Source organism: Mustela nivalis (genome assembly GCF_964662115.1).
Source record: "Mustela nivalis genome assembly, chromosome: 13".
NCBI lineage: Eukaryota > Metazoa > Chordata > Mammalia > Carnivora > Mustelidae > Mustela > Mustela nivalis.
The window spans coordinates 39,812,885-39,820,673 of NC_139032.1; the positions used below are offsets into that span (position 1 = coordinate 39,812,885).

General features: G+C 35.9%; 1 protein-coding gene across 11 annotated transcripts in view; it reads right to left on the reverse strand.

The window, feature by feature from the left end:
• The window catches only part of MPDZ (multiple PDZ domain crumbs cell polarity complex component), a 154,150-nt gene that overhangs the window by 144,660 nt on the left and 1,701 nt on the right, over window positions 1-7,789 (reverse strand). For 5 of the 11 annotated variants that reach the window (XM_082696741.1, XM_082696738.1, XM_082696737.1 and 2 more), the window contains exon 2: window positions 82-181. The exons of the other annotated variants lie outside the window; for them this stretch is intronic. The gene's annotated coding sequence lies outside the window, so the exon portion shown is untranslated. The remainder of the gene's footprint in view (window positions 1-81; window positions 182-7,789) is intronic. 11 annotated transcript variants of the gene reach the window in all.

Genomic DNA, 7,789 nt, shown 5'->3' on the forward strand with positions numbered 1-7,789 from the left:
GGTGATAGTAATGGTCCCTTCTTCTCCCAGGGCTAAGTCCCCAGAACCAGAAATAGTGGCTGGGTCAGATAAGGCACTCACCAAATAACCTGCTGAAAGAAGGAATCAACTGCATCTGCGCATCTGAGGACAAAAGAACGTGAAGGACCTAAGAGTAGGCAATCACCGGCATCTAGGTGTGCTGAAAATAAAGAAAGGAGATTAATCAGAAAGAATGTATGGACTGCTGAGAAGGGAGAAATGAAGCTGGAACCCTGGAGAGCATGAACATTTTAAAATATAATGCAATACATAAGTTATTTTAGGGCTAAAAATCAAGAAGTAAATCCCTTGCGGGTGCAAAGAGGGTGTAAGAAGGAAAGAAGAAAGGAAGGAAGGACAGACTGACTTATCCTTCATGCTTGATCTCTCTAAGTACCAAATTCATAATGCACCCACTACAGCCAACACTCTAGGCAATGTTATTTCTGATACTGATACCAAATAAAGCTTAATTTGACATCATTTTGGTTCCTAGACCAATGTGAAAACAGAGTACTTATGGAAGACAACCTTGATAAGGTGAAATCAAAAACAGAGAGATCAAAATACCTTTTTTTTAATTTTTTTAAAAGATTGTATTTATTTGACAGACAGAGATCACAAGTAGGCAGAAAGGCAGGCAGAGAGAGAGGAGGAAAGCAGGCTCCCCGCTGAGCAGAGAGCCCGATATGGGGCTTGATCCCAGGACCCTGGGATCATGACCTGAGCCGAAGGCAGAGGCTTTAACCACTGAGCCACCCAGGTGCCCCCCCCTTTTTTTTAATAGACTCCACACACAATGTGGGGCTCAAACTCACAACCATGAGATCAAGAGTCATATGCTCTACCACTAAGCTAGCCAGGGGCCCTGAAATCAAAATATCTTAGCTAGACAACAAACAATCATCTATAAAGTAAATTAAAAATCCCTGCATAATGAAAGCCAAGATGAAATAAAGTCTACATATAGGGAGAAGAATATATCTAAAATATATATAAAATCAGCCATGATCCTCTCTTATTCATCTCCATACTAAACCAAAACAAATTCACCTTTGGATCTGCTGTTAATTGAATATTCATATACTCAAGAAGAAAATAAAATTTGTTCACAATTATAAAAGCAATGTTTTACATAATCTGTACTAAAGAACTGCGAGAGAGAACCTTGTACTCCTCTGACCGCCAAGAGATGTCCCTTTCTAAATCATCAGATAAGCTTGTCAGTCAGTGATAGTCTATGTTCCTGAGAATACACAGAGGAAAGAAAGCAAAACAGATGACAATTTACATCTTGCTGGCAAGATTCCAAGTAGTATAGACAAGGGGAAATTATATAAAGGAATCCAAATTCTTATGAACCTACCCAAACATGAACCTTAGCCATATAAGATAAATAAACACAGACCAATTCAATTCCCTAATTACTAATTCACAGATAATTGTAACAGGCTACACTACTTAGTTACCACATTAATTCCATAGGACTCACTAGGGCCATCTCTGACAACTGGCATTTTCTCTCTGAAAACATTTTAAGAGGTCTTATTTTCTTTCAATAAACATGAGTATTTGCTTCTTAATTAACTCTTCTACAACTTAACTACATTCACTAACTGTATTTTATTTACCATGGTAATCAAAAGACTAACTGTTAATATTAAGATTATATACCAACTTTTACTTTTGTAATAATCCAGAGACCGCATCTGCCTTAACTGATGTGTTTGGGTTGGTTTTTGCTCTTTTTTATTTTTGCCATTTAATTTCAATTAAATCATTAGAAAGTAGAGACAATCACCTAAGTGTCTGGCCCAAAATATCTGAGTGAAGCCCACAAAAACGTGTTTTCACAACATGATGATCATCTTTTCTCCAATTCTTTTTATGTCTGACCATCTTAGGTGTAACAGATCCTGAATGGCAATTATTTGGAAATTCAGGCATCAAATTACAACTTAATTATCATATTTACTATATGATTATCACATAAATTTGTCACAAGAAGTGACATACAAATCTATCAAAAACTATAAAAAATATGCAAGTAAGAGAATTAGCCAAGCAGTCTTAAAGCTGTGAGCTCAATACTGACTTCACAAGGTAGGATACAAAAATTTACAGAAAAGCCTCAACACTCACATAACCATTTTTTTGTTTGTTTGGTTGGTTTGGTTTTTACATAATCATCTGACATCTTTAAAGATTAGGAAGCTTTAAATCTCTATTTCACATTTTTTTAGTTTTTTTAAAAAATTATATATGATTTACATATTTTAAAACTTCAAGTAACCCTTACATAAGGTTGAACACCAAAGTCAAAACCAGGTTGAAACTGAGAACAAATACAAGACAATGGCCAAAATGCAAGAGAATTCTAAACTACTGAAAAAAAAAAAAGCAAAAAAACAAACAAAAACCTCTGAATGGTATATTCATTCAGTACAATGAATTAGCACTCAGAAATAAATAATATTAAACTATGAATAGAAGCAACATAGATGAGTCCCAAAATATAGAGTAAAAGAAGTCAGATAAAATGAGAGAATAATCCCGTATGATTTCATTTATTTAAAAGCTTAGAGAACCCAAATTAGTCTGTCCTGACAGAAAGATCAGTGGTTCCTTGGAAACAGGAGATGGGTAGGTAGGGGAGACAGGAAAGTATCACAAATGGTCATTAGGAAACTTTTAAGGGTGATGAAAATGTTTACTATCTTGATAATGGGAATAGTTACAACTAGACCAAAATTCAACAAACTGTGTACTTTCAATATATGCAGTTAATCGTATGTCAATTATAAATTACACATCAATAAAATAAATGATCCCTCTCCCCTTCCTGAGAAAAGGGTGGGGTCTGAAAGTCCTTAGTTTAACACCTAAAAGATGTTCACTAAACTTCACAGAGCAGGTCAGGGATCAATATTCCTGGCCTCTGAGCTGCTGCTTCTTCGGTTTTCCTACAGCCATAAAACATCTAAAAATACCCTGTGATTTAGCCTAATATAATATATACATTCAGAAGATTCTATCATAACAAAAAGGCATTCTCATGTTGTGTTTTTCTAAAAGGTAATAATAGAGTGACTGTGTTTACTACTTCCAGGAAAGACACCAATGTGGTGGGAAAGGGGGTGGGGCACACAAAACTCCACTAAGTCCTACAGTTGAGGCTCCTCCAGTCCTACAGTAAGAAGGAAATAAATGCTGCCCAGAGGCAGACTTCATGCCTAACTTATTAAAATGAAATATCCTTGGAAGAATGGGGATAGTGAAGAAGGGGAACACCTAATCTAGAGCTTCACGAACTTTACACAGCAACAACAAACTTTGAGAAATAGGACCAGTGAAGGGGCCTGGTAAAGTTAAGGGAAGCTGGGCATACCTTGTCAAGATCAGGGGGGATCCTTTTAAACCACAGAATAACCTTTAATCTTTCGGATTCTGTCATCACAGTTTTGTTAGGTCTGTGAAGTCTTAAGAGCACAGAATGAGAGATTCCCATGACCATTTTCTACAACCAGTTCCCCAAAGCAAGGCATGATAGGTGCCAACCAATTACATAATGTGAAGTTATTCCAAAATTAACTGTAGGACTGTGTAACATTAACTTTCAAGCAGAGATCAAAATTAAATAATTGATTCTCCACTGGCGTCCTTGTTGCCACGTTACAGTTAGCCATATTACGTCTCCTCAAGAGTCAACAGACATTGGTTCACAGAAATGGTATCTACATATGGATGTTTAATAATCTCAGATCATATTGTCTTCACTGAGAAAAAGAGCAATCAGTGAAATCTATTGATCCACAGTGCTATTTATTCATATGTATTATGAGGGGGACGATATATGGGTGAGTGACTCAAAGGCATGTTTTTTGCTTCTTTGCACTTGTCCACCTCTTCCATATTTTAAAAAAATGTGTTACTTTTATTAATAAGCAAGTTACTAAGGAAATAACTATCTTATGTATTTTACCATGTCGTTTTAAAATATAAATAATAAATGGTAATGTATCCCAAAACATACTCAAATTATCAACACTAAATTATCAACACACCTAAATAGGTTTTTCCTAATTTTCTGTAGCTAATGTCTCTGTTTTTCTTCTAAGAGTTTCCTTTTTGACTTCCCCTCATGCATTTATTTATAGCACCTTAGAGCTGAAGATAGAATTCTTTACAAGAAAATAACAATGGATATTGTTTTCTAAGACATAAATAAAACTAAAAGAAGAATAAAAATCAGAATTCCCTACACTCAACAAATTTAACCACCACAAACAAGAAAAAATAATCAAAAATTTAAGTTTCAATTTACTTTTTTTTTTAAACTCAGCAGGCCATAGTTGGAAAAACTGCATAAACATTTCTCTAACTCATCTAATCTGAACACCTAAAGAAATTTTTGTTATAGATACAATATAAATTACTTATTTAACCTTAATTTTTTCTAAAAAGAAGAAATTTCTGGGGAAAAAAATGATTACGTGAACTACTTGCCCACAAAACAGGGAAAGTTTATAGAGTTTTCTGGTCAATGTAATTTAAAGAATAGCTTTGCTGTTTTAATCAGATTCCAGATGTGTCACGAAATGTTTACAAACATTAACATTTCCAAATTTAATGTTTTACTGAATTTTTAAATAGAGGAAATAGCTTTAAAAATTAATGCATTTATGAAACACTTAAAAAGGAAAACTAACATAATGCTCTGTCCATAAAAAGCAAGGTCCAATTTCTCAGTGAAAACCAGGAAAAGAAAACAAGAGGCTTCAGGCCAAAGATAAAGAATCTTTTTCCTCAAACAGCAGTTTCTCTTTCTTCTCAAACATCAAATTACCACAATAATGCTTGGACTAACACAAAAGCTTCCTACATGACTTCCCTCCCTTACCCCACACCAGCTCATGCTTCAAGTTCTCTACCTAGGTATTTAAGAACCTTGTTATGGGCTGAATTGTGTCCTCCTCCTTACCTCCCCAAAATATATAGGTTAAGGTCCTAACCCCTATACCTGTATTTGGAGACAGGGTCTTTAAAGAGATAATTAGGGTTAAATGAGGTCACTGGGACTCCCATAGTCCAATAGAACTGGGAGACACAGGGAGGAGATGGCCATCTACAAATTGCCAGCAAGCAATCCTATGTTGATCTCTAACTTCTTTGAAATGGTACAACTTATACTATGTGTAAGACTTTCTTATTCTTTCCTTCGTGTGATTATCTTTTTTTCAGCCACGACAGTAAGCTTCTAGAGCAATATCATGTTCTCCTTAGTGCTTAAACCAAGGCAACATATCTCTAATCCATCTATTATTATCTACTAAACAAACAACTACCTCAGATCTTCTCAGAAAATATTTCATAGGAAGGCAATAGATTATTTAAGTAGAAGTAGTTCTTCATCTCCTTATTCGCCCACACAGAACCCCACTATAATTATTTAATCATAGTATATCAACTTTACCATACTAACCATCACTTCCCAACTGTGTTTATATAGATGCTCTCTTACACATGACACTATTTCACAAGAGAAAATAATACCTTTCTTGTTATAAATATGGGGTTGGTAATATACATAACAATGTAACTATATCAAACGATTTCCTACTTTAGGCCAAATGTATTTTAAAATCACATACAACTGCTTGGGAAATATAATAATGATAAAATATATCAGCATTCATATGTTCCATCAAGCAGTCCTGAACTCCATAGGAAGTTTTCTGCTTCTTTACTTCCAAGTATAGAATTTTCTCTGGCAGATATGTTGTTTGCTCCAGCATATGGGGACATTTCCAGTCCAATATATCAACTTTACTTCAAGACATTTTATGAAATTCACAAAGTACTTTGTACGTATCACTAAAAACAAAATGGAGCCAACCTGCAATTCAACCTAAGGGAGTCAAATCTATGATGTCAGACTTGGGAAGTAATCTGAAGAAAAGCATCTGCCTTTAACTCAGGGCAGTTATCTTCCTGGCAATTCACTGTTGCATGCCAACTTCTGAGTCCCTTAATCTTAATTCTAGGCACTGGGTCCACTTCGTTTGCAAAGCAGAGAGCCTCCACTCCATAGCAGCTAAAGGCTAAAAGCTTGCATCAAAGCAAAATTACATTTCAAGGATTTCCACAAATCTGAGCACCCCCTATTTGCAGAGATAGAGTTAACTCTGGGACAGCCTTCACTCTTTCATGATATATGTGCATTTAAAAGGTATCTGAAATACAAAGAAGTCTTTAAGGGTCAAGAAGGACAGTGTATATGTGATAGGAATTTGGAGCACATAAAAACTGTGACTGACATCTTGCTCTGTCTGAGCCACAAGCAACAGGCTTAGGCGATAAAAGGAGTGTCATAAAGTGAGAAAGAAAACCAGAAATGAGAGGGGAAATGAAAAAGACATAACAATGAGAGCTAAAGAAAGAAAAGGAACATATCCTAGAGGCATGTACACATATGATCAATCTCAGTAATATTTGAGAATAAACTTCATCATTTTTTTGTTTTAGCAAAGGTTTAGTAAGAGGAGTGGTTAATAGTCAAGCTCCCCCACAAACTAACTTTGCCTCAAGCAGTAACTTCCCTGCAAAAAGGAATCCATGACATCCCCTAACCCCAGCTGCTCTTTACCTAAATAAATAAAACCATAATTCTCAAAGCTACTCAGGTAACAGGGCAAGAAGTCACTAGAACTCACTGCAGAATACCCTAAAATTTGGCTATCTATATTAAATTTAATTAAACATGTAATTTTTGCCAATCAGAAAACCCACTTAATCCTAGATTCTGACAAAGAAAAATAGCAAAAGGTTAAGAAATATTTTTGAGAGTGAAAGTTGTAAATGAGAAAATCCAATACATTAACTTAACTTGTCTACCTATTGGGGAAAAGTTAGCCAGTTCAGGGACACCAGAAACAAAGAGTGAAAGGCAATGAAATTAAACAAAGCACCCATCACAGGAGGGGGCATTTAACCAATACTTTAAAAAAAAAAAAAGTTATTTATTTGAGAGAGAGAGAAAAGGGGAGGAAGAGAGAGCGCACACAAGTATGCAGAGGCACAGGGAGAGGGGAAGAGAAGCAAGCTCCCTCTGAGCAGAGGGTCTGACCCCAGGCTGGATTCCACCACCCTGGGATCAAAACCAGACACCCTAAGCAATACTTTCAAAGCCTGCTCTAGGTTTGCAAGTTTTTCTGTAAAGAGTAAGAGAGTAACATTCCATACTTTGATGCTATACATTCATGTCTCAACCATTAACCACTCAACTCTTCTACTGCTATTGTGGAAGCAAACAAAGACAGTAAGAATCCGCCATACACATTCATGTGGCTGTGTGCCAATAAAACTTTATTTATGCACACAGATTTGATTTTCATGTAATTTTCACATGCCATGGTATATTCTTTTGACCTTTTCACCATATAAAAATGCACAAACCACTTCTAACTCCTACAGTTTAAGGGAAAAACAGGCTGCTTCTGGCCAATTTGGCCAATGGCCTTCAAGTTCAGAGACCTCCGCTTTCAAAGATCTTAAATAAACTGAGCAAGGATAGAGTCCCATCTAGATAGATCCGCCCACTTATAAAATAACTCATTAGCTAGTAAGAAATCTGGGCATCCCAGACAAGATTATCTCCACCACCCTCTAAACCCTCTCATCCCCTCCTTCAGGCAAGGGCACAGGTGCATCCATCCAGAACTTTACATTGTATAAGAAGCTCAGACCTAGGAAACTGAAGTTTTGTTGT